At 33.3% G+C, this 23174-nt stretch overlaps 2 long non-coding RNA genes and 1 pseudogene across 4 annotated transcripts; 1 reads left to right on the forward strand and 2 right to left on the reverse strand.

Moving 5' to 3' along the window:
* Positions 1-1730: 1730 nt before the first annotated feature.
* Positions 1731-17375, reverse strand: LOC121218248 (uncharacterized). 3 transcript variants are annotated; one of them, XR_005914429.1, is made up of 9 exons: positions 17213-17375; positions 11539-11647; positions 10681-10777; positions 4900-5224; positions 4718-4821; positions 4582-4627; positions 4049-4148; positions 3238-3969; positions 1731-1919 (listed from the first exon to the last, which is right to left on the reverse strand). It is a non-coding gene; the product is annotated as an uncharacterized lncRNA (long non-coding RNA). The 3 variants fall into 3 exon arrangements; XR_005914430.1 differs by lacking the exon at positions 17213-17375 and adding an exon at positions 13503-13760; XR_005914428.1 differs by lacking the exon at positions 17213-17375 and having other exon boundaries at positions 11539-11804.
* Positions 9244-10238, forward strand: LOC121218247 (uncharacterized). Its single transcript, XR_005914427.1, has 2 exons — positions 9244-9538; positions 9849-10238. It is a non-coding gene; the product is annotated as an uncharacterized lncRNA (long non-coding RNA).
* On the reverse strand, positions 14513-16060 carry LOC107949207 (transcription factor PERIANTHIA-like; annotated as a pseudogene).
* Positions 17376-23174: the final 5799 nt, after the last annotated feature.

A 23174-nucleotide genomic window follows, 5' to 3' on the forward strand; every position in this document is an offset into this window, starting at 1 on the left:
TTATTGTGGGCCGGGTAAAAATTTGGGTATTACAGTGGAAACTGTCCAATTTCTGTGGGAAAGGAACAGACTCATCACCATTGGCATAATACCTCTTTAAGAGAAAATAATTGATTTCTTCTGATTTACCATCCAATACAATGTTCTCTTGTGGAAATGCTAGTCTTTTCAGGAAGTGAAGCACAATATGTTTGATTTTATCTTTGTAAATCATGTTAACTGTGTTGTTATTCAGTTGATTCGGGTAATTCGGTTAATTTTTTACCAAAAATAAAAAACATATAATTTTCGGTCAATTCGGTTAACCGGCCGAATTATCCGAAAAACTTTCGGTTCGGTTAATTTTTTTGAAAAAATTTTAGTTCGGTTAAAGGTCAAAATTTTTGAAAGGTCGGCTAATTCGATTAATGTTATTTCAGGTCGGTTAACCGACTGAACACCCCTACTTAGAGGGAATATATCTAAATATATAGAGGGAATATATCTAAATATTTAAGTGTTTACCCGAACCTAAAATTCGTTGACTTGACAATGAATTTCAATGTGTAGTGTCTTCTTATTGGGGGTTGTGCAAAAGTTGACATATTTGCTTTATCTTGGCTTGAATGGGAATAAAATTTCTGACAGTGTACCCTTGGAACCAAGACTTATGTCCAAACTTTTGTATCTAGACTTGTCTGCAAACCAATTGAGCAAGTCCATCCCTGAAACTTTCAGGTTAAAATAATCAGCTAAATATCTCTATTAGTACTTGTATTTTATGAAAGTTACGGAGTCAGTCCCAATACTTTAAATTGGGTTAGGTTTATAAATTATACTAGATTAGGTTTATATTGGGTAGGACTTAGTAGTGCTGGGGTGGGCCGCTGGTTGAGGATTAGGTGGGCAGTAGGCTAAGCCTAATACATATAATATGTTATATTAGTTATAAAGTTCGAATAATTTAGTTAATTACTCACTTTCGAGCCAAATTAACCGATAACTGAGCTTTCAAAAAAGTATTAACCAATCTCTGATCGAATTAGATTAGTTAACTGACTGATTAATTTTAACCGAAATTTAAACACCCCTAAATCTGTTACTCTAATATGATGTTCTTTAAATTATTTTTTTTATAAATGTATTTTTTCATTATAATATATATTTAAAATGGTATAAAAAAAGTATGAATTTGTCAAATTCATATATACCTTAGGAACCCAAATCTACTAGTTAGTAGGAATCCAACAAATTCTTGTTTTTAAGAAATAATCATGGATGTTATATTTTGAATATATGTTATCACTCAATCTGTATATATAAATATAAATTCAAATCCAAAATTTAAAGCTAAGTTCCCAAAGGCTATATAAATTGGATAGTAATATACTTCCAAATATAACATTCATTATTATTTCTAAATCCATCGATTTGTTAAATGCTTATTTAGTAGAAAATTCAAATTTCTTAAATTATTTAGGGCTAATATGAAAAATTACCTGAAATTTGAAACTTACCACTATACTTCACTCTCATCAATATTTTAAGATTTTAAAATTTTTTATAGGGCTAAAATAACAATTTCCCATTTTAGGGATCCGATCCCTTGGCAACCCACTGAATTCACCTCTGACCACGAATGTTTAATTTAATTTTCAAATACATTTATTTAGTTTTTATAAAATAATAATTCAAACCACTTAATGGGTGTTATTTGAAGGGCAAGAGCGGTGGCCTTAAAAGAACTGAATAAAGTCCAAAATCACAAAACTATATAGTTTTAATTTTGTCAATATTTCGGTATCCAAAAAGGAAGCACCCAATTACATCAACAACTTCAAAGTTTTAACCAAAATAATTGACGGCATCTTCAAAGTCTCTCTTCACCATCAACATGGGTCTTGACTCAACTCCATGCACCAACACGTTCCAGCTGAGGCCTAAAAGGGAGGGAAAAAAATCTCAGAATAAGAATATAATTTTATATCATTGCAGCGAAAATTGAAAAGAGTTAAAGGGCTTGATTGATTGATTGTAATTCAAATGTTCAAGGGCTCAATTGAGTGAAAACAAAAAAGTTCAGGGAGCTTAATTGATTTTTTGAAAAAGTCTGGGGGCTTTTCTTTACCCTTTAGCCAAAATTAAAGTATATTTAATTGATATATAATATAATCATTCTGATCCATAAAATTAATAATTAAAAATATATACACACATATCCATCAGCAGACCACATCAACAGGCACCAAATGAGCCCTAAAAATCAACATTGTTGTTAATAATAATAAAAGCTTCCATGACCTTTTATAGCAATGAAAAGTGAGTAAGATTATTATTATTATTATTATAACTCACGACTTCCAACAAAACAAACACATCGGAGAAACGATCTCCATAATCTATTAATGGTTTTTGAGATATACATCTGCAGTCTGCAGCATTCATCTTTATATGTAATTCATACCATTTTCATTTTTGACTTCTTACGTGTTGGAGCTTCATCAGTCGAGCATGCAAGAACAAAATCAAAGAAACGAGGAAAAAAAATACAGATATAATTATCGCTCCCAAACCTTCTACTTTCTAAGAAAACATACTATACAAAACCGGAAATAGGATGGCAAAATATTTTTGTCCCCTACTAATTACTTTTTCTCTACTTCAAATTCTCTAGTTGTAGGACTAAGTAATTCCCATTTATTAGAGTTATATTCTTAAGTAATATTTTGTCCACTCTCTTACTGGTTTCAACAAGCTAATAGCTCACTTAGTAATAACATTCACTATCTCAAATCAAATTCAGCTATTGAATAAATCAAATTCAGCCTAAGTACTTCATCAGGAATTTAAGCCTTTGTTTACATCAGGATATTTTCTTTTCTTTTTGGAACAAAAAACTAGAAGCAACTATTGGGGGTAAGGCATAGACAGAACTTGAGTTCTAGTTCTCTAAAAGTGCTAGGAGCCTCGTACCCATTTAAAACAACAGATAGAGCACGACGCATAGTCATAATAAAACTAAGTCTTGGAAAAAGGAAGACATTTTCACACAATGAAAATACGACACCTGATTCGTCTACTCCGTACCTTAGCATTACTCAAGTTTTATACAAGAAGTTCCAGGCTCATTATCAACTTCTTAGCAACAACAAGAGCAAACAAAATGCATTGACAAGCAGTATCGACAAATGAAAAATCCGTCAATTTACAGGGATGGGAGTAATTAAGATGTGGTAGTGATGTGAAGGGGGCACTAACCTTTATTTAGAGCAAACCAAATGTAGTGGCAAGCAGCATTGGCAAATGAATAATCATGATGTAGTAGTGAAATGAAGGGGGCTCTAACATTCATTCAGAACAAAAATATATCACAAATATCTTTGGATTGATATGGAACAGTGATGGCAGATTGATGCTCTGCAGCTGCATGAATCCCTCCCTGCTCGTTGCACCACATATTAAATCTTATGTACTCAAAACTCATATCGATATGGTTCACCCAGCCCAAAATACACTCGCCATTGCCCAAACGAAACAGAGTGCCACTCCTTGGTGGATCCATTGAAAATTCTGATGACCATTTGACGGGCAAATCTTTCTTATCAAGCATATTATACGGCTCCAAAGAAAAGAACTCACCAGAATAATTATACATGACAGTCTACAGCACATAGTTCAAGAATTGACGCTAAGTTAGACCAGTAACAAAATTTTTGTTCGAGGCAAACCCATGTTTACGATCATAGTAATAAGTGTAAAGAGAATCATTGACATGGCAGTGCACCAAAATCTGAGATCGGGAAGAATCTAGAACAGGATTACTTAGAGCAATACTTTCGGAGGGGGCGACAATGGTTCCCTCGCCAAAATATTCAAAACCCAATTGTTCGAAGACGTAAATCTCTCCTTCTGCAGCAAAAACCAGGGGAAAAGCTCGAGGGAACAACATAGAAGTAGTTTTTCTTCACCCACGTTCAAGCTCCTTCCAATCTAATTGGAAAACATCGTTTACATCATCATAACCACCTAAAATTACTCAAGTAACAAGTTTACCAGCCTAGTTACATACCGTAAGACTCAACATACAAAATAGAAACAAAATGACTTTCGAGTTGAGCTGGAGAAAATGGATGCTTGACCATGTATTTACTAAAGCTCTCATCCGAGACCTACGCACAAAAATAAATATAACTGTACGCTGAGTAATATATACTCAATAGTACTAACATAATTTAAATTCAATTATAAACATAATAAAATTGAATAAACAAATAAGTAAGAAGATTATATATGTTATTAACATGCATGAAATTAAAATTTTGAACATAGTCTAATTTCTAGCGACTTGTTTTAAGAAATCGAATTTCTCGGTTTCAATTGAAGTAATTTGCTTCAGTCTGATCCTCGATTTCAATTCTAATCTCACCTAAGCTAATCCAAAGTTCTAGTACTACTCTCTAACCCGTATTTTCTAAACTCAGTGTTTCTTTTCTTCCTCTTAATCACGTGATTTTTTTATTCTTTTCTTTTTCCTACTTCTAGTCCCGACTTTGAGGTGTGACAGTTTCTAAATATATTTAAAGAGAAAACCAACTTGCTTACCTTTCATATATCTTCAGAAATAATTGATTTCGAAAAAACTGGCTCCCTATATCAAAACATTAAAATAACAATATTCATTTAATATGAATTAAAAAACAATTTTACAATGATAATATAATTTTTCTATATTCCTTACCTGCTATTATTTCTGTTTGCATAACCGATTAAACCTTGAAATAGATGAAGATATAGTTTTGGCAGTAGCCTACTCAACTCATTCTCAATGTTAATGATGCTAATCTATAAAATAAACAATTTAAGTTAAAGTTAATAACAAAGATAAATAGAATATCATAATAAAAAATATTGAAATCTTACTTTTTGTGTTGCATAGTCGTTGTAATGACGGTAAACATTAGAGCAGTACCGTACTACAGAGGCATAGGGAGCAGAAGAATAGGCACTGGTTGGGAAACTAGATTTTCCATGCTGGTATATAGATTTAAACACTGGATCACAGTTCACCGCCAACACCCAATCATATGAATATTTCTTTCGCAAGTTCTTTAGGCATTTCTCAAGCTATTGCCACTTAATCTCTCCGTGCTTCATCATGTGATCCAGATTTATAATAAAATGGAACTTATCAACAGGTCTCCAAAATAAAGGCGCATCCAGTAGAAATGTAGGACTCATGTATTTCCTATCCATTTAGACATAGGCAAATAAGTAAAAAAAAGATTATGAAATTAATGAAGTAGACCATATGAGTTATCGAACTTTAAAGTAAAAGTAAAAATGTGAAAGATAACTTACAAGTGTCGAAAATTGAGCTGGGTAAGAAAACATGATAGTTCATTTGGCATATTGAATTTCTGATAATTTTGAATAACAGATTTGAATGGCATATTGACGATGTAGTTCATCAAATATTTTAACTGATCTATATCACCTTCGATTGGTTGGTCAGATGCATTTAAATTGGGTAAAAACTTTACCCTTCCACCGAAATTAGTGATGAATATAGACTTTATCGGATCTTGCGTGTAAATGAACTTATTACTTTTAGCCCATATACAAGCCACATCCCTTAAGATCCTACCGAAATCCTCACTAATATAATTGAACCATTCACTCTCATTTCGGTTACTACTTTCCCACCCTTTCATTCTTTCTCTAAAATATGCTACAATATTTTTAGAATATTCTAATGCAACCAGCCATTTATCTTGATACCGTATAAGATGATGGTAGCATAAAATCCAATCATCTTGATGCGCCACTAAATGTGTGTATAGTTCCAAAGCTTTCTCTTCATCTTTAAACGGAAAGAAAGTGGAGCTAATTTCTTTTTCCAAAATCTTTAGCACTCCATAATACACACTATCATCCTGGTCTATAATCGCACAATCTGGTTCCGCCATAGCTATTACAAACCAAAAATAAAAATTAAATTAACAAAGGAGACAATGATCAAATGAAGAATTAACCATGGGAACATCCTATAGCCAAACAAACTCCCACAATATCATCTCCATTTCAAAAATTTGCGGACAAGGCAACTGCTAAATTAAAAAAGTCTAAAAATGGTGGTTGCTAAAGTAAATTGCAATAGACTGTTACAACTCATTACCGACACATTATAATGTCTAAATATGATTTCATGTTTTATATTTTATAAAGAATCAAACACTAATTCATATAGTTTGAGTTGTCAAGAGATAAAAAAATAAAATAAAGATTCTACAATATCCAAACAATATTAAAAGCGGCAGCGGAACAACATTAAAAGCAGTAGTGAAACAACATTAAAAAGGACAGTGAAACTGCACCAAAAACAACTTGCGAAATGTAATCAACCAACCAAAATGCCCAAATTTGAACTGCGGAAAAAGAATTAAAACTTTAAGTTGCCCCAAATGTAATAAAAGATAAAAAAACAATTCTGATTTGAGTATACAACTTATTATGTGCTTATCATGCTTTCGCTTTGGGGTTCCCTTGGACCCTAACACTTAAAACCATGTTAAATAGACAGCAAGGAGAGTGACAGACCAAAGGTTTGCCGTGCTTGACCTGCTCCCATCTCAAGACCCCACAACTAGAATTGGTCCTCTAATCTATTGACTTATCACTTAAAACAAGTCCAATTTTCACATATTACCTAGAATTGAAGTGAATATTGAATAACAGTATGTGTTCAACACCAATATATTCAATTTTCTGAGCGACCTTACTCAGGGAAAAAAAGGTTGATCAAATTTCTTATGTATAAACCAACCATTTGCACATTATCTCAAAATAATTGCTTGTTTATGTGTATGTATGTATGTATGTATGTATGTATGTATGTATGTATAATGTTCACTCTCCTAAGAAACCTTGTAAAAACCCACCTAAATCAAAACAGAAACTCCTATTTGGTTCATCCAATTGCAGGTTTTCCCCATTTTTAATTAATAAGAAAATGCATTTTCTTGTTTTCATTCATGCTTTTTCCCTGCATTTTCTAGGAATAAATCAAAGATAAAAGAGTTCATAAACACATAAATCATTGAATAGAACTGTAATAAATCAAATATAGGCTCTAAAGTCAAGGTACCCGAACCAGCAGATTGCTCAATCTTCACCCATTATAGGCTCATACAGACCGAGTTCAGTTCAAGGGAATACATTTCCCTATGGCTGCATGGAGATGGAAATCTCACCAAGACATAGGTACAGATGTATCCCGAAAGTGATTCACTATCCTGCACGGAGGTGAAAACCTCACGAAGGAGTAGCTTCTCACTGCTACTTAAAAGGGTAAGACTAAACAGTCTTTATGCAATATGATGCCAAGGTATAAAAACACAATTTACAATAATCATACAAACACATGCAAAGAGAGGATCATAATTTTTCAAATCAAATTTTCAATTTTCGACAATAAGACAAAAAAACAATCAAATTTGCGGCTTGACTCTCTAAAGTCCCCAGTGGAGTCGCCAAGCTGTCGAAACCACCTTTTATGAGTTTGAAAAATGGGAATTGATTTTGAAAATGGAGTCCCCACCGATCTTTTATTAAGGTGTGACTGGTTCACCGTTAAAAATGAATTTGGTCCGCGAAATTTTGAGAAAATAGATTCGGGAGTCGATTACGGATGAGGAAGGGTTAGCACCCTCATAACGCCCAAAATTGGTACCAAATTGATTGTTTGATGTCTTAATGTCGAAACTTTGAAAATATTTTAAAATACGATCCTTGATGAGGAAACTTTGAATAAACTAGTTTGAATGATAAGACGCACTTATTTCGAAGAAATAAATTATCACACTCAGTAAGTTAGGGTGCTACAATTCAATCTTCGAAATTAAATGTGTTCCTTTTCTAAGAAAAAACATGAGTTTAAAGAAGGTTATTTGATTGTTTAAGTCAATCGAGAAATCAGAATCCAGTAAGTTAGGGTTCAATTTCTTGAAATTCTTAAACATCAAATATTGCCTTTATTTTAGAATCGAGATAACAAAATGTCATATCCAGTAAGTTAGGATCCAACATTTTGAAATCTTAAGAACTTTATTTTAACAATTGTATGATTTTAATAAAATGAACACTTGATTATCTAAATTCATCGAGAAGAATTGAAGCCCAGTAAGTTAGGGCACAATTTTCTCGAGAATCATGAATATCAAGTATTTTGACAATTTGCAAAATAAGATGATTTTTAACAATTTCATGAAAAAAAAATGATGTGATGAGATATTAATGTACAACACGAAATAATAATTCATAAACTAAAGTTTAGATTAATGGTCATCAATAATTTATGAATACAAATAAACAACATCATACATGTAAGAATAATAATCACACATCTCAAGCCATGCAAACCTAATTATCAACATTAAAAAAACATTAATAATTAATCTTTAAGTACCTAAAAAAGTGATAATCGATCAATTGTATACACCAAATTTTAAAAGAAATATATATATATGAATTTGTATTAGATTCAAAATAAATTTAATAAAACAAACACTACATAAATAATATTATTTAAATGAATTTGAAGCAAACATTATCCAAAAAGAAAATTAAGATTATAAAAATTATAAAAAGAATAATATTATAAAAAGAATGTTATAAAAAAAATTAATAGCATATTATGTATGTACATGTGTATAATAAAAAATAATTTAATAAAAATTATATATATATGAAATGGAATTATGAAAATATTATTGTATAAATAAAGTTAAAAATGTAGAAAATATGGAATTTATGAATATATTGTAAAATAAAATTATAAATATGTGTACAAATTAATCATAGAGAATATTTAAAATAAAGCGTTATGTAATTAGATAATAATAATACATGATAAAAGAATTAAAAACATAATAAAATAATGTAAAAAAAATAATTATACAAACTAATACGATATTAACACATATAATAATAATAGTAATAGTAGTAATAATGATGTAATTAAAGAGAATATGAAACAATAATAATAGTTAAAATCATTAAATTAAGATTAAACAAAAATTTGAAAGGGCGAATTTAAAATCTATTTAAAATACAAGGACTAATGTAGCAATTAAATGCAAAATTAAAACATTCAGATCCAATTGATAAAACGACATCGTTCACTCGTGGATCCGATTGGAATCCGAATCAAACATAAGGCAGCAATTAAAAATTTAAGAAAAACTAAATTGAAATGAAAACAAAATGTGGAGGGATTTAGTGCGCAAATAAACCATCAGACCCAAAACGCGCGGATCCTTCCCTCGGGTTGGGTCACCGCGCGGGTCAGGCCTATTCGCTGCCGTTTTGAAGCCATGGAAGAAGACTTTAAACGGCTCTGTTTAAATAATATGCATAAATTCTAAAAAAAAAACCCTAAATGATATTAATCAATCATTTAACATAAAACCTAATCACTCACTTTCCTCTCCTGCGCCATTTCGGGCCTCTATTCTCCATCCGACTCTGATTGCAATGGAGCAGAAGGAAGATCGGCCACCAGGTACATTCCTCACTCTTCTCTCTAATCTCTTTCTTTTATTCCTTTTCAAATGATTAATCACACGAAACACAAAAAAAAAGATTAAAAGACGAAAACGAAAAAAACAAAATGAAAGTTTGAATCACCTTTCAAATTCTGAAATTTTCTCTGGTTTTCTATTTCAAAAATCCGTAACCTTTACAGTATTCGTCTTGGCCTTTTTATAGCCAGATTTACAAAAAAAAATAAAAATAAAAGAAAAAAACTCCAAAATCCCCCCGTTATTCTATTATCTCCTTTTTTGTTGCTATTTTTTGTGTGTATTTTGCAGGTACAGCCAGCCTGGAACAACTGACGGAGGCACCCATGGGGAAAAGGTTCACGCGCTTGATAGTGATGCACGCGCGGAGTCTGGATCCACTGTTGCGGCACCAACGAAACCCTAGAAGCTTCTAGGGTACTCCACTGATTCGGGCTGAGCTTGGAAGATCCGGGTTTGGGGTCTGTTGGTTCTAGTATTTTGGGGTTTTGGTATTTTGAGTCTTGGTATTTAGTAATTGGGCCTATTGTATCGGGTTAGGTGTTATTAGGCTGTTTTTTAATTATTTTTTGGACTATTGGACTTTTGGACTATTATTTTATTTTATTTAGTTTATATATATATTTTGTGATGTATATGGGCCGGGCATAAATTGAGTATTACAAACACGATCCTCATCAATCAGGTTTTTAGCAAGTTTTAAAATTTTCAATGAGAATAAAGCATAAATGTTTGCTATCACAACATTACATAGACTGTCCTTTCACCAGTCTTCCCACATGTCTTCCAACGAAAACAGAAAATGTCAAATGGATTCAAGCAATAGTAGCTTGAGTGTTTAAATTCAAAGTCTATTCTGAACTTCCTAAAGGTATCTGAGTAAATTAAACAGAAAACACAAACAAAATAATTCCAGAAAGAGACTCATTTTATTTCAGAAATCAAGCATCTTGCTTAAGCAATCACTATAAGGATCTTATCACAAAGGGATCAATTAAACACAAATCATACCGAGCTAAGGGAAAATTTGCAATAGGTAGATTAAAAAGAAAAAACATAAGACTCAAGTACCGAAAGTACCTAAAATTACTCAAGTAATAAGTTTACCAACCTAGTTACATACCGTAAGACTCAACATACAAAGCAACGAAATGAATTTCGAGTTGAGCTGGAGAAAATAGATGCTTGACCATGTATTTACTAAAGCTCCCATCCGAGACCTACGCACAAAAATAAATATAACTATACGTTGAGTAATATATACTCAATAGTACTAACATAATTTAAATTCAATTATAAACATAATAAAATTGAATTAACAAATAAGAAAGAAGATTTTTTATTTCTTTCAAAGGTTGAGTGAAGCAAAGAAAGAAAGAAGTTTTTTTTGAGAAACGATACTCTTTAACACGAGAAAATGAAGCAATATCTGGAAAAAGACATCAAACATCAGGAGATTAGGAAAAGAAAAATTCTCTGGAAAGAAATTCTACGTTATAAGAACATGGATATAAATTATGGCGGCGGATGGTTTTCCAATCGTAGTCGGGAAAATAATAGTTATTTATAGCTATCGATTGCAGGTAAATATCCAGAGTCCGAAAATTAGCAGCAGTACATAAATAAATGGACATGGGATTTGAAACCCCAAAGTTAAAAGGAGCAATGCAATTCGAGAACTTGTACACAATAATTCTTATAGCATAAATAAGACCAATTAACATTAAAAAGCAAACAAAACAAAACAAAACCCTAAAATATATCTGCCAGAAGTATCAATTAAAAAAAAAGAAAGAACATGATCAAAATGATATAGAAAATGCCAAAATAAACTAAACACTTGCAAATCATTAACTCTGAAAAGTTCTACTAGTTACTAAACATCAAAGTTAACAGTCAATTTCTAGAACGAGAGATTCAATAAAGACACATTGAAGAAATTGGAAAAAAAAAACGAAAGGGAAATTAGAAGAAAGCAAACCTGGGTATGGGTATTGGTGTGGTAGAAGAGAAATGGACAGCAAAAAGGTGTGAAAATGGTGGGTTTTCCAGATACGACTGAGATTGAGATACGATTAAGTGAAAGTCAGCTGCTGAGAAAAAATTCGGTAGTTACAATTTAGATTACAAAAGCATGTAACTTCAGGAATATCTAGTAGGCTATTGTGCCTTATCTTTTTTTTTATTGGTATGTTTTGATTCATACATAAAAAATGAAATAAAATTTTTTAAAGTTAATATTAAATGACTTATTAAACAAAAATGAAATAAAATTTTTTTAAAGTAAAATAAAACAATATTTTAAAAAATTTTAAAGTGCTTATATGCATAAAAAAAAACCCTTATCTACTAAAACTATTAAAAACAATGCACATAATTAAAATTTATTCAATAAAGATATTTCCTTAAAAGGGATTTAATTGAACAACATGTTATTCACTATGAAAGTTTAATTTAATTTTCAAATTCAAATAAGATGAACAAAACAAAGACTTCATATTTAACTTGAATTTTTATATAATTTAAAAAATAAAAAATCAAACCACGTAATGGGCGTTATTTGAAGGGCAAGAGAGATGGCCTTAAAAGAAATGAATAAAGTGTAAAATAATATGAGTGTTCGATAAACATTGGCATCAACTAAGCTCTAAGTCAGCTTTTTTCTAGCAAACAGCTTCTCTATCCTTCATGTTCATCATATCCATATGGTTTCTAAGGGTCCCATTTTGGAGCTGCATGATTATGACTTACAGTGCTATTTGTCATTTCTTGCCCTTCCCACATGCACACACAATAATTGGAAGAACAAAATTATATGAACGAAAGAAAAAAAAGAAGAAGAGAGAAATAGTAACAAGGAAAAACAAATGACCAAAATGAAATCTATACAGATTTTGCTTTCGCTTTGGGGTTCCCTTGGACCCTAACACTTCAAACCATGTTAAATTGACAGCTAGGGGTGTGCATAATTCAGGTAAAACCGAAAAAATTCGGTTAACCGACCGAATTCGGTTAATCGGTCGGTTAACCGAATTTTTTCTGTCGGGGGTCGGTTAATTTTTTTATAATTTTTCGGTTAACGGTTAATTCGGTTCGAAACCGGTCAGTTAACCGAAAATTTTCGGTTAACCGAAAAAATTAATAAATAAAATTATCCAACCCAGCCCAAACTCAATTACCCAACCCAATTACCCAACCCAATAAAACAAAAACTAAAGTTTACCCAATTACCCAATCCAATAAAACTAAAACTAAAAGACAACCCAATTTACTAAAGTCTAAAACCCAATTTACTTTAATAATTTATAAATTTTTTAAATTTTAAAAATAAAAAATAAAAAAATTTCGGGTAATTCGGGTATTTTTCGGTAATTCGGTTAATTCGGTTAATTCGGGTAATTCGGGTAATTTTTAACCAAAAATAAAAAATACATAATTTTCGGTTAACCGACCTTATTAACCGAAAAAATTTTGGTTCGGTTAATTTTTTAAAAAAAAAATCGGTTCGGTCAACGGTTAAAATTTTTAGAAGGTCGGTTAATTCGGTTATAGTAATTTTGGGTCGGTTAACTGAATGAACACCCCTATTGACAGCAAGGAGAGTGGCAGACCAGAGGTTTGCCGTGCTTGACCTGCTCCCATCTCAAGACCCCACAACTAGAATTGGTCCTCTAATCTATTGACTTATCACTTAAAACAAGTCCAATTTTCACATATTACCTAGAATTGAAGTGAATATCGAATAACAGTATGTGCTCAACACCAATATATTCAATTTTCTGAGCGACCTTACTCAGGGAAAAAAAAAGGTTGATCAAATTTCTTATGTATAAACCAACCATTTACACATTATCTCAAAATAATTGCTTGTTTATGTGTCTGTAAATATTTAATATGTATGTATGTATAATGTTCACTCTCCTTAGAAACTTTGTAAAAACCCACCTAAATCAAAACAGAAACTCCTATTTGGTTCATCCAACTAATTGCTTGCTTTTTCCCTGCATTTTCTAGGAATAAATCAAAGATAAAAGAGTTGATAAACACATAAATCATTGAATAGAACTATAATAAATCAAATAAAAAAGATTCAAGACAAATCAACCTTATCCCAAACTGAATTTAACCTGAAAATCCAAACAACCACAAAGCCATACAAATCTTCAAGTTTGAGTAACCAACAAAGAATAGAGAAACCCCAAATCAATACCAAATCCATAAGTACGTGTTATTCACTTTGCAATATGAACTCATAACATCTTCAGTATATCAATCTAAGGTTTAAGTAAAGAAAAAGTTTTTATCATTTTCTGAATTACTAAAAGATAAAAGCATCTGTGACTCCTATAATTTCACCACCAAACACAGCATTAACTCCTCATAAATGATAAATCTATATGACATAAAAGAAACATTTACATACACAGCTTTTTCTCTATGAATAAGGAAAGAAACAAGAAATCTGAAGCTGATCCTAAAACATACATCAATATTCTACATCTTTGAAACAAAATCCCATTTTTCAGAGTCTCGTTTACCAATCCAAGAAGTTACTATTGCAGAAAAAAGAATAGCTGGATTTTTTATTTCTTTCAAAGGTTGAGTGAAGCAAAGAAAGAAAGAAGTTTTTTTTTTGAGAAACGATACTCTTTAACACGAGAAAACGAAGCAATAGCCGGAAAAAGACATCAAACATCCGGAGATTAGGAAAACAAAAATACTCTGGAAAGACATTCTACGTTATAAGAACATGGATATAAATTATGGCAGCGGATGGTTTTCCGATCATGTCACATTCATCGTAGTCGGGAACATAAGAGTTATTTATAGCTATCGATTGCAGGTAAATATCTAGAATCCAAAAATTAGCAGCTGTATGTTACGGACCGAAATTAAGAGTAAAGGAAGAAGAAAAGAATTTGAAGAAGAGAGGAGAATTTAAGAGAATTCAGAGATTTGGAAAATTATCATGTATATTCAGCATAACCGTATAACCATGCAATGCATTCAATATAAAGAAAAACAAACAAACAGAATGACATGGACCATTCTGTTAAAAATAAAAACTCAAAACGCCCTCTCCCAAAACTCTCTGTTTCACTTAATCTTCGCAAATGTCTCCTGCTAACTTTTCTGCTCATAACAATATTCCTTTCCTAGAAAATAGCCTTGTCCTCAAGGCTGAAAATGAGGAAATTTGGCTTGGATTGCAGTCAAAGACTCCCACATGTTTCTTCAATTATGAAATCTGGAATGTATGATGGATACGGGAGTGTTGTGGAAGTTGCAGGGTATAAGCCATTGCCCCTACTTTTTGGATCACCGGGAAAAGACCATAATACTTTGGAGATAGCTTCTGGTTGGAAACCTTCCGAATTGATTGCTGTCTATATGGTTGCAATCGCAAGTAAACCATGTCCCCCACTTGAAAACTCCTCTCCGAGCGACGTTTGTCAGCAGATTTATCACATTGATTCTTTGAGAAACCTAATATAACCGCATGTAATAGTGACTTCTTTGAAAGCTTGTCAATAAGCATCAACCAAGTTGTTCTCCTAGATCCCCAACTATTCTGGCCACCTCCATTACTTTGATTCCCCCAACCAGTACTAGTATAATTCCCAAAATTTTGGGGACCAGAATGCTTATTTTGCTTCATTCGGTTAAAAGGTTCACGTTTCTGACCTCTAGCCCCATCCTGAACTTGCTGTTTCATAAGTTCAGATGAACGAAATCCTCCCAACCACATAAAGCACCTTTCTGCAGGTGTTTTCCACATACCAGATAGCATGTGAAATACATCTGCCTTGGCACCAATGCTTTTTAGCCTGTAAACCTCATCATAATGTGCCATGACACCCCAACAAGAATGCACAATTCATTATCTCCCATATGAGAATTTACAGCTAATCTTAAGTCATTTATCAGTCGTTGATGTTCATCAAGCCAGCGACCATATTCCATGTCAAATCCCAGAGCAGCATTTCCCGCAACTGTATGGCCATGGTCCCCAGAAAGTCCAGATGTGATAAAAATACCCTGCTGCCGTGCCTTTTGAAGCTCTTGCTCTATTTCTGAAAGCCTGAGTTGACTACTCTCAAGCTGCTGGACATAAGCTTTTTTCCTCAATCTACTCTTTCTTGCAGCTTTTCGATTCTGAGCAAGCTTGCGAAGTGTCTTTTGATAACCACTTTTTGACTTGGATTGATCCACCGTATTCACCATTACAGCTTCATGTTGAACTCCATGAAGCTGGTTTTTATAGTCAGTGTCAGCATCAGTAGAAGTGTCAGTCTGTTGGCTATTATCGGTAAGGCTAGAGTCAGCCCCGTTCTTAATTTGGCCATTTCCCAACGGGGCACCGAATGTTGGCCCTTCTGGTACATGAACTGCCTTGTATCCAAACACCCCGTTCCACTTGAAACTATCGTTGTTGCACTAATGCTCGTGTTCAAGGCGCGTGCGCCCTTCTGGTACATGAACTGCCCTTCCAGGTTCAGCATTACCAGTCAGACCTTGTTAGCATCTGGAGTACCATCGGCCTCAAAGAACTGTTCCAATTTGGTCCACCATCCCTTGAAATCAGTGCCATCAAACCTGGGGCATTCCAGTCTGTTACCTTTCCCCGAAGCTCCCAAAGCAATTGGTTGCTCTCTCAAATGCACACTGCCTCCTGCAGCAATGGATGGATCTGTCTGCACCTGAGGTGGATTAGAATCTTTTGGTAGGAACCCAGGAGGAACCCCCAAAACCCCCTTATCCTTATCAACTGCAGCAGTTACCGGTAAACCAGTTGGTGGTGGCCCGAAATACTGAACGAACAACGAATGTAAATCACCTCGTAACTCCGTTCTAAACTCCTGTAGTCGGGATTCCATCTTGAACTCCAGATGCACGAATTTCTCTTGGAATTTGGAGATTTCCTGCTGCATATTACTCACCTCTTTCTGCAACCTTGTCGAAACACTATCGCCGGCCATCAAAAAGGGATCGTGAAAGCTCTGATACCTTTGTTATGAACCAAAATTAAGAGTAAAGGAAGAAGAAAAGAATTTGAAGAAGAGAGGAGAATTTAGGAGAATTCAGAGATTTGGAAAATTGTCATGTATATTCAACATAACCGTATAACCATGCAATGCATTCAATATAAAGAAAAACAAACAAACAAAATGACGTGGACCATTCTATTAAAAAAATGCAAAACACCCCGTATGACTAATTCCCAAAACTCCCCATTTCACTTAATCTTCGCAAATGTCTCCTGCTAACTTTTCTGCTCATAACACAGTACATAAATAAATGGGCATGGGATTTGAAACTCCAAAGTTAAAAGGTTCAATGCAATTCGAGAACTTGTACACAATAATTCTTATAGCATAAATAAGACCAATTAACATTAAAAAGCAAACAAAACAAAACAAAACCCTAAAATATATCTGCCAGAAATATCAATTAAAAAAAAGAAGAAAGAACATGATCAAAAAGATATAGAAAATGCCAAAATAAACTAAACACTTGCAAATCATTACACTGAAAAGTTCTACTAGTTACTAAACATCAAAGTTAACGATCAATTTCTAGAACTAGAGATTCAATAAAGACCCATTGAAGAAATTGGAAATAAAAAACGAATGGGAAATTAGAAGAAAGCAAACTTGGGTCTGGGTATTGGTGTGGTGGAAGAGAAATGGACAGCAAAAAGGTGTGAAAATGGTGGGTTTTCCCGATTCGACTGAGATTGAAATACGAAGGAAAAGAAAACAAAAAGGAACTCCTAGCAACAAAAAGAAAACAAACGTGAAAGCCAAGATGGAAAAAGCGGGAAAAAAATGGGGAAGTGAGTAAAGTGTGGAACTACAAAAACAATTTTATTTTTTTATTTGTATTATTCTTATCCTCCTATAAAAAAAAATAAATTACAAAACAATTTAATTAATATCCAATTATCAAAAACCCTCCAAAGGTTTAACATATATTTTAAGGAGTTAAAATTGTAAATAAAAAAATACTTAAAAAGAGAAAAAAAATTTCCACATTGTTCACACCTGAACTCAAACTCTAGACCTAAGGTTAAGCTATCAAAGACCTAGCCACTAACCCAAATGTTTCATTTTGGCACTAAAACACAAAAATCAACTTAATAGTCCCACCTAATCGCTGATCCAACCAACTAATCTGAATAATTCTAACTCAATTCTGGGGCATTACATAGATCGTGTAACTCACTAACTTAAACACTAAGGAAATTATCAAATGATACACGACCGTGTCGCCAAGTCATATATTTCAATCCTAATCTCACTGATTTACTATGCAAAAATTTAGACTTAAAATTTTGGTTTGGGTAAAAAAAATAAAGCCCATTTAAAAATGGGTTGAGCCTCAAGTAAGCTTTTTTAGACCAAAACCTGACCCGACCTAAATTTTCAAAAAAAATTATTGTTATTTTGTCACTGCTTTGCTGCCACACTACACCAAAACAGGCTTTTAGCGGCGGTTTTAGCGGCGTTTAGATGAAAAACGCTGCTAAAGATAGATCATTAGTGGCGCTTCACGGAAAAAGCCGCTGAAAATAAGCATTAGTGGCGTTTTCCAGAAAGCGCCGCAAAACCAAAGCCCAACGACACCGTTTATCGAGCTTTTGGGGATTTAGCGGTGTTTTTAAAGAAGCGCCACTAATAATCCTAAGCCAAACGGTGCCGTTTCCTGAGCTTTTTGGGATTTAGCGGCGTTTCTAAAAAAGCGCTGGTAAAAAACCTAAGCCTAACGGCGTCATTTTCTGAGCTTTCGTGGATTTAGCGGCGCTTTCGTTTTCTCAGGGATTTAGCGGCATTTTCGAGAAAGCGTCGCAAAAAAAATATACGCCCAATGGCACCGTTTTCTGAGCTTTCAGGAATTTAGCGGCGTTTTTACTAAAGCGCCGCTAATGCTAAGGGCTTTAACGGCGTTTTGAAAAAAGCGCCGCAATAAATCCTAAGCCCAACGGCACTGTTTTTTGAACTTTTAAGGATTTAGCAGCATTTTTACTAAAGCGCCGCTAATGCTAAGGGCTTTAGCGGCGTTTTGAAAAAAGCGCTGCAATAAATCCTAAGCCCAACGGCACCGTTTTCTGAACTTTCGGGGGATTTAGCGGCGTTTTTTAAGAAAGCGCCGCTAATTCTTCCTTTAGTGGCATTTTTGGGAAAACGCCGTAAAAAAAAAAACTAAGTCCAACGGTACAGTTTTCGGAGCTTTTGGGGATTTAGCGGCGTTTTTAGGGAAGCGCCGCTAATGCTCATGGATTTAAAATATTTTAAAATATTCGTTAAAAATGAAAAAAATAAAATACTATTATTTAAAATAATTTTAAAGTTTTTTGGATACATTACTGATTTTTTAGTTTATATATTAAATAATTTCTTATATAATCGTAAAAGAGATAGTATTAATTTTAAAATATTGAATTAATTATCACTATAGTATACGGTTTAGAGTTTAAAGAGTAGTTTGGGTATAGATTTAGGGTTTGGGATTTAAAGTTTAGGGTTTAGGTGTTATGCTTTAGGGGTTAGGGGATTTAGGGGTTACGATTAGGGTTTCAACGCATCAAAGTGTTGAGCAAAATCCATCATTTTATTTTAGGTTTTAGGGTTTAAAATTTAAGATTTAATGTCTATGATTTAGGGTTTAGGGTTTATGGTATACTGTTTATTAATTTGGGTTAAGTGTTTATGTGTTAGAGTTTGAATTTGGGGTTTAAGGTCTGAGTTTAGGGTTTTAGGGTTTAGTTTGGAAATTGAAGAACATTTGGATTTTACTCGGATTCATGCCATTTTGTACTACAGCCATATTATATATAAATAATATAATAATATAAAATATGTCTTGTACTACACTAACACTGGCCACACGAATTCCAAAAAATATGGTTTAGGATTACGGTTTGGGGTTTACGGTTTAGAGTTTAGAGTTTTAGGTTTGGGGTTTAGGATTTATGATTTAAGGTTTATGGTATATTGACGGTCAAATTTTGGGGTTTGGTTGTTAGGTTTAGGGTTTAAGGTTAGATTTTTTAGAATATAAATCTAAATAAAATAAATATAAAATATTCATTCAAAAAATATATATATCAAAATGGGTTAAATCCCAAAAGCGTACATGAACAACGATTTAATGTTCAATTGTATACATGAACTTTAATTTAATCTAGATGTTGTAAAATATTAACACAATTATTGATATAATTAACATCATTTTTCATTTATATATTGCATACATAAAAATTTATATTTATTCAATATAAAAATATATTGATGTAAATATTTTTTAGAACATGAATTTATTTTTTAAAAATGCATTATTCTCCCATTTTTTTAATTAATAATTTCATTTTATAAATTTCATTTTAATTTTGGATCAAATTGACTTCAATCTTGGAGGAAGGCATTAGCGGCGTTTTTTCTTGATACATTACCGGCATTTTGTGAAGAAACGCCGCAAATTTCCTTTAACTATAACAAAGACGGTGCCGTTTTGTTGTTTTCTTTTAGTGGCGCATTTTAAAAATGCCGCTAAAGGTGATGTATTACTGGCGTTTTGCGAATAAACGCCGCAAATTTCCTTTAAGTGAACAAAGATGGTGACGTTTTTTTGTTTTCTTTTAGTGGCGCATTTTAAAAACGCCAGAAATATTTATTACAAGTTGAGGAAACGTCGCCGTTTCCTGTTTTTATTAGTGGCGCTTTAGCTAAAGCACCGCAAAGATGTTCAATGTTATCTTATAATGGTGCCGTTTTGTCCGTGTTATTAGTGGCGTTTTTACTCTAAGCGCCACAAGTTTTACTCTAATGTGTGTTAAACGACTGAGTTTTGTACTGATATTAGTAGCGCTTATTGATAAGCGCCGCAAATGATTTCATTTTCATAAAAAAACGTCGTCATTTTTTTGCCATACATTTTACCGAAACTTTAACCCCTATCGTGACTTATCCCCCAAAATCCCATTCTCCCCAAAATCTCTAAATTTCCACTAATCCAGATTTCCCCAAACCCGACCTCTTGCAACGTTGCCGTTTCCTCTAGCGCATCACCGTCTCCCTCCGTCGGTCTCCTATGCCCCATACATTTGACCGAAACTTAAACCCCAACTATCGTGACTTATCCCTCAAAATCCATTTTTTTTGAGTTGCCTTATTAGGAGCATCACCTTTTACGACACAATCTTGATGTTATGCACATTGAGAAAAATGTATGCGAGAACATTGTGGGTACAATTTTGAATGTCGACGGAAAATAAAAAGACAATCTTCAGAGTCGACTTGATTTAGTCCAAATGGGAATTCAGCCTGATCTTCATCCCAATCCACTTCCGAATGGGAAATATCGGTTGCCGCTTTCTATTTTTTCAATGTCAAAGATGGAGAAAGAAGTGTTCTGCACGGTGTTGAAGGATATAAAGGTTCCAGATGCGTATGCATCAAATATATCTCAATGTGTTAGTGTTAAAGATCGAAGATTATATTCGCTAAAATCACATGACTATCACATCTTGATGCAAGATTTACTGCCAGTTGCTCTACGATGTTGTATGTCCAAGAAGGTGACGTCTTGTATAATTGAACTATCCAACATAATGAAAGCCATTTGTGGCAAAGTTTTGGATGTTCAAGAACTTCAGAAGGTACAGGATCGAGCCACTTTGACTTTATGCAACATGGAGAAAATCTTCCCACCTTTCTTCTTCACTATTATGGTTCACTTGATAATCCATCTCTCGCATGAAACAATTCTTGGTGGACCCATTTTCTATCGATAGATATATCCCATAGAAAGGTGTTAATTAAAATTTTTAAAATTTTTCTTTATTCACCTTTATGCCTTTAGTTACAAATTTTGATTGTGTTGTATATCGTGTTTAGGTTCCTATCCAAGTTAAAGTTTTACTGCCGCAACAAGCCATATCCAAAAGGATCGATTGCTGAAGGCTACTTGCCAGAGGAATGTATGACCTTCTACTCAAGATATTTGGAAGATGTTGACCAAATAGGAATGTTGGACTCACGGACCATAACATCTTCGATACTTATTTGTTCCAAAGTTTTGGAGAACCAATCGGCAAAGTTGAAATTGCAGAATTAGATCATTTATTGTAGGTACAAGCACATTGATATGTTCTGTTTCACCACGAATCAATGGAACCTTTACGGAAGTAAGTTCTACAAAATTGATAAATATTTATCAAATTAAAAATTGATTATCTTCTAACAAAGTGAACATTTTTTAACGTAGTGAGTACAAACAAATATTGAGATCTCGTTCGCGCTCCCAAAGAACACAACATCGAGATATCAATAAGTTGTTTACAGAATCTTTTCATGAATGGTTAAGCCAAACGGTATGCAGTTGGAGCTTCCGCTTACAAATAATAATATTTTCTCATAACATTTTTAATTACTCAGTTTACTTTCCATTTAATAGGTTTGGAGTGGGAAGAACGTAAATGATGAAGTTAAATGGCTCTCCCAAGGTCCAAATCGAGTGGTTAAAAGATATAGTGTGTTCTTCATCAACGGATTCAGATTTCATACAAAATATCACGAGAGGTTGAGGAGAACGCAAAATTATGGAATAGTTGTTAATTCCTCAATTACAAGTTATGCTAGTGCCAGGGGCAATAATCTAATCGAGGGAAATGTGGAATATTTCGGACTTCTTACTGACATAATTGAGTTGGATTACTACGGTAAATGGAAAGTAGTATTATTTCGACGTGATTGGGTTGATGTTAATACTGCTCATGGAATTAAGCAAGATCAATTTGGTTTTACAATGGTGAACTTCGCTCGATTGATTCACACAGGACAACAACTGATAGATGAGCCGTATGTATTCTTTTCTCAAGTCAAACAAGTTTTTTACTCAAAAGATCCAACTGATGAGGGTTGGTACGTTGTACTCCGTAACATCCCTAGAGACATGTTTGACATGGGCAGTGGAAGTAGAGATAATATCGACGACAGATCAGAAACTTTGCCCTTTCCAGAACAAAACTTAAACGATAATATCCCTAGTACTAGTACACAATTTCAATGGGTTCGTCAGGATACGGATGAAGATATTTACGAATAATGACGTAGTAAGAGATTGTTTAATTATATGTAATATCATTATTTAAATCTTGGTCTTATTATATATTTCAACTATTTTATATGTGCTGTTATTGTTGTAATTAGTTATTAAGTTTTCAACTATTTTATGTGTACGGCAGATAAAATGCCTAGAAGAAAATTTCCAAGGGGAAGCATTGTTCAAAGTGATCCAAACTCGACTGGAACAAATAGTACTAAACAACAGACAGTAGTTGGATCTTCGAATTTTTCGATTACACCTGAGGATCCTACAGAAGTTCAAAGTAATTTTACATTTAATTTACATGTGTGTTGACTTATAATTGATTTATTTCTCAAATTCTTATATTGTAATATACCATTTGCAGCTGAAAATGGTGGGACGCGCAGAGGTCGAGGACGTACGCTACTTAGAGATTTATACGAGTTAGATCTAGTTGAGCGTGTCAAGGTATGCAGAAACAATTTTGGTCAGCCTGTTGGATCAGAAGCTCGACTTTTAGCAGGATAC

Source organism: Gossypium hirsutum, chromosome D06 (assembly GCF_007990345.1).
Source record: "Gossypium hirsutum isolate 1008001.06 chromosome D06, Gossypium_hirsutum_v2.1, whole genome shotgun sequence".
Lineage (NCBI taxonomy): Eukaryota > Viridiplantae > Streptophyta > Magnoliopsida > Malvales > Malvaceae > Gossypium > Gossypium hirsutum.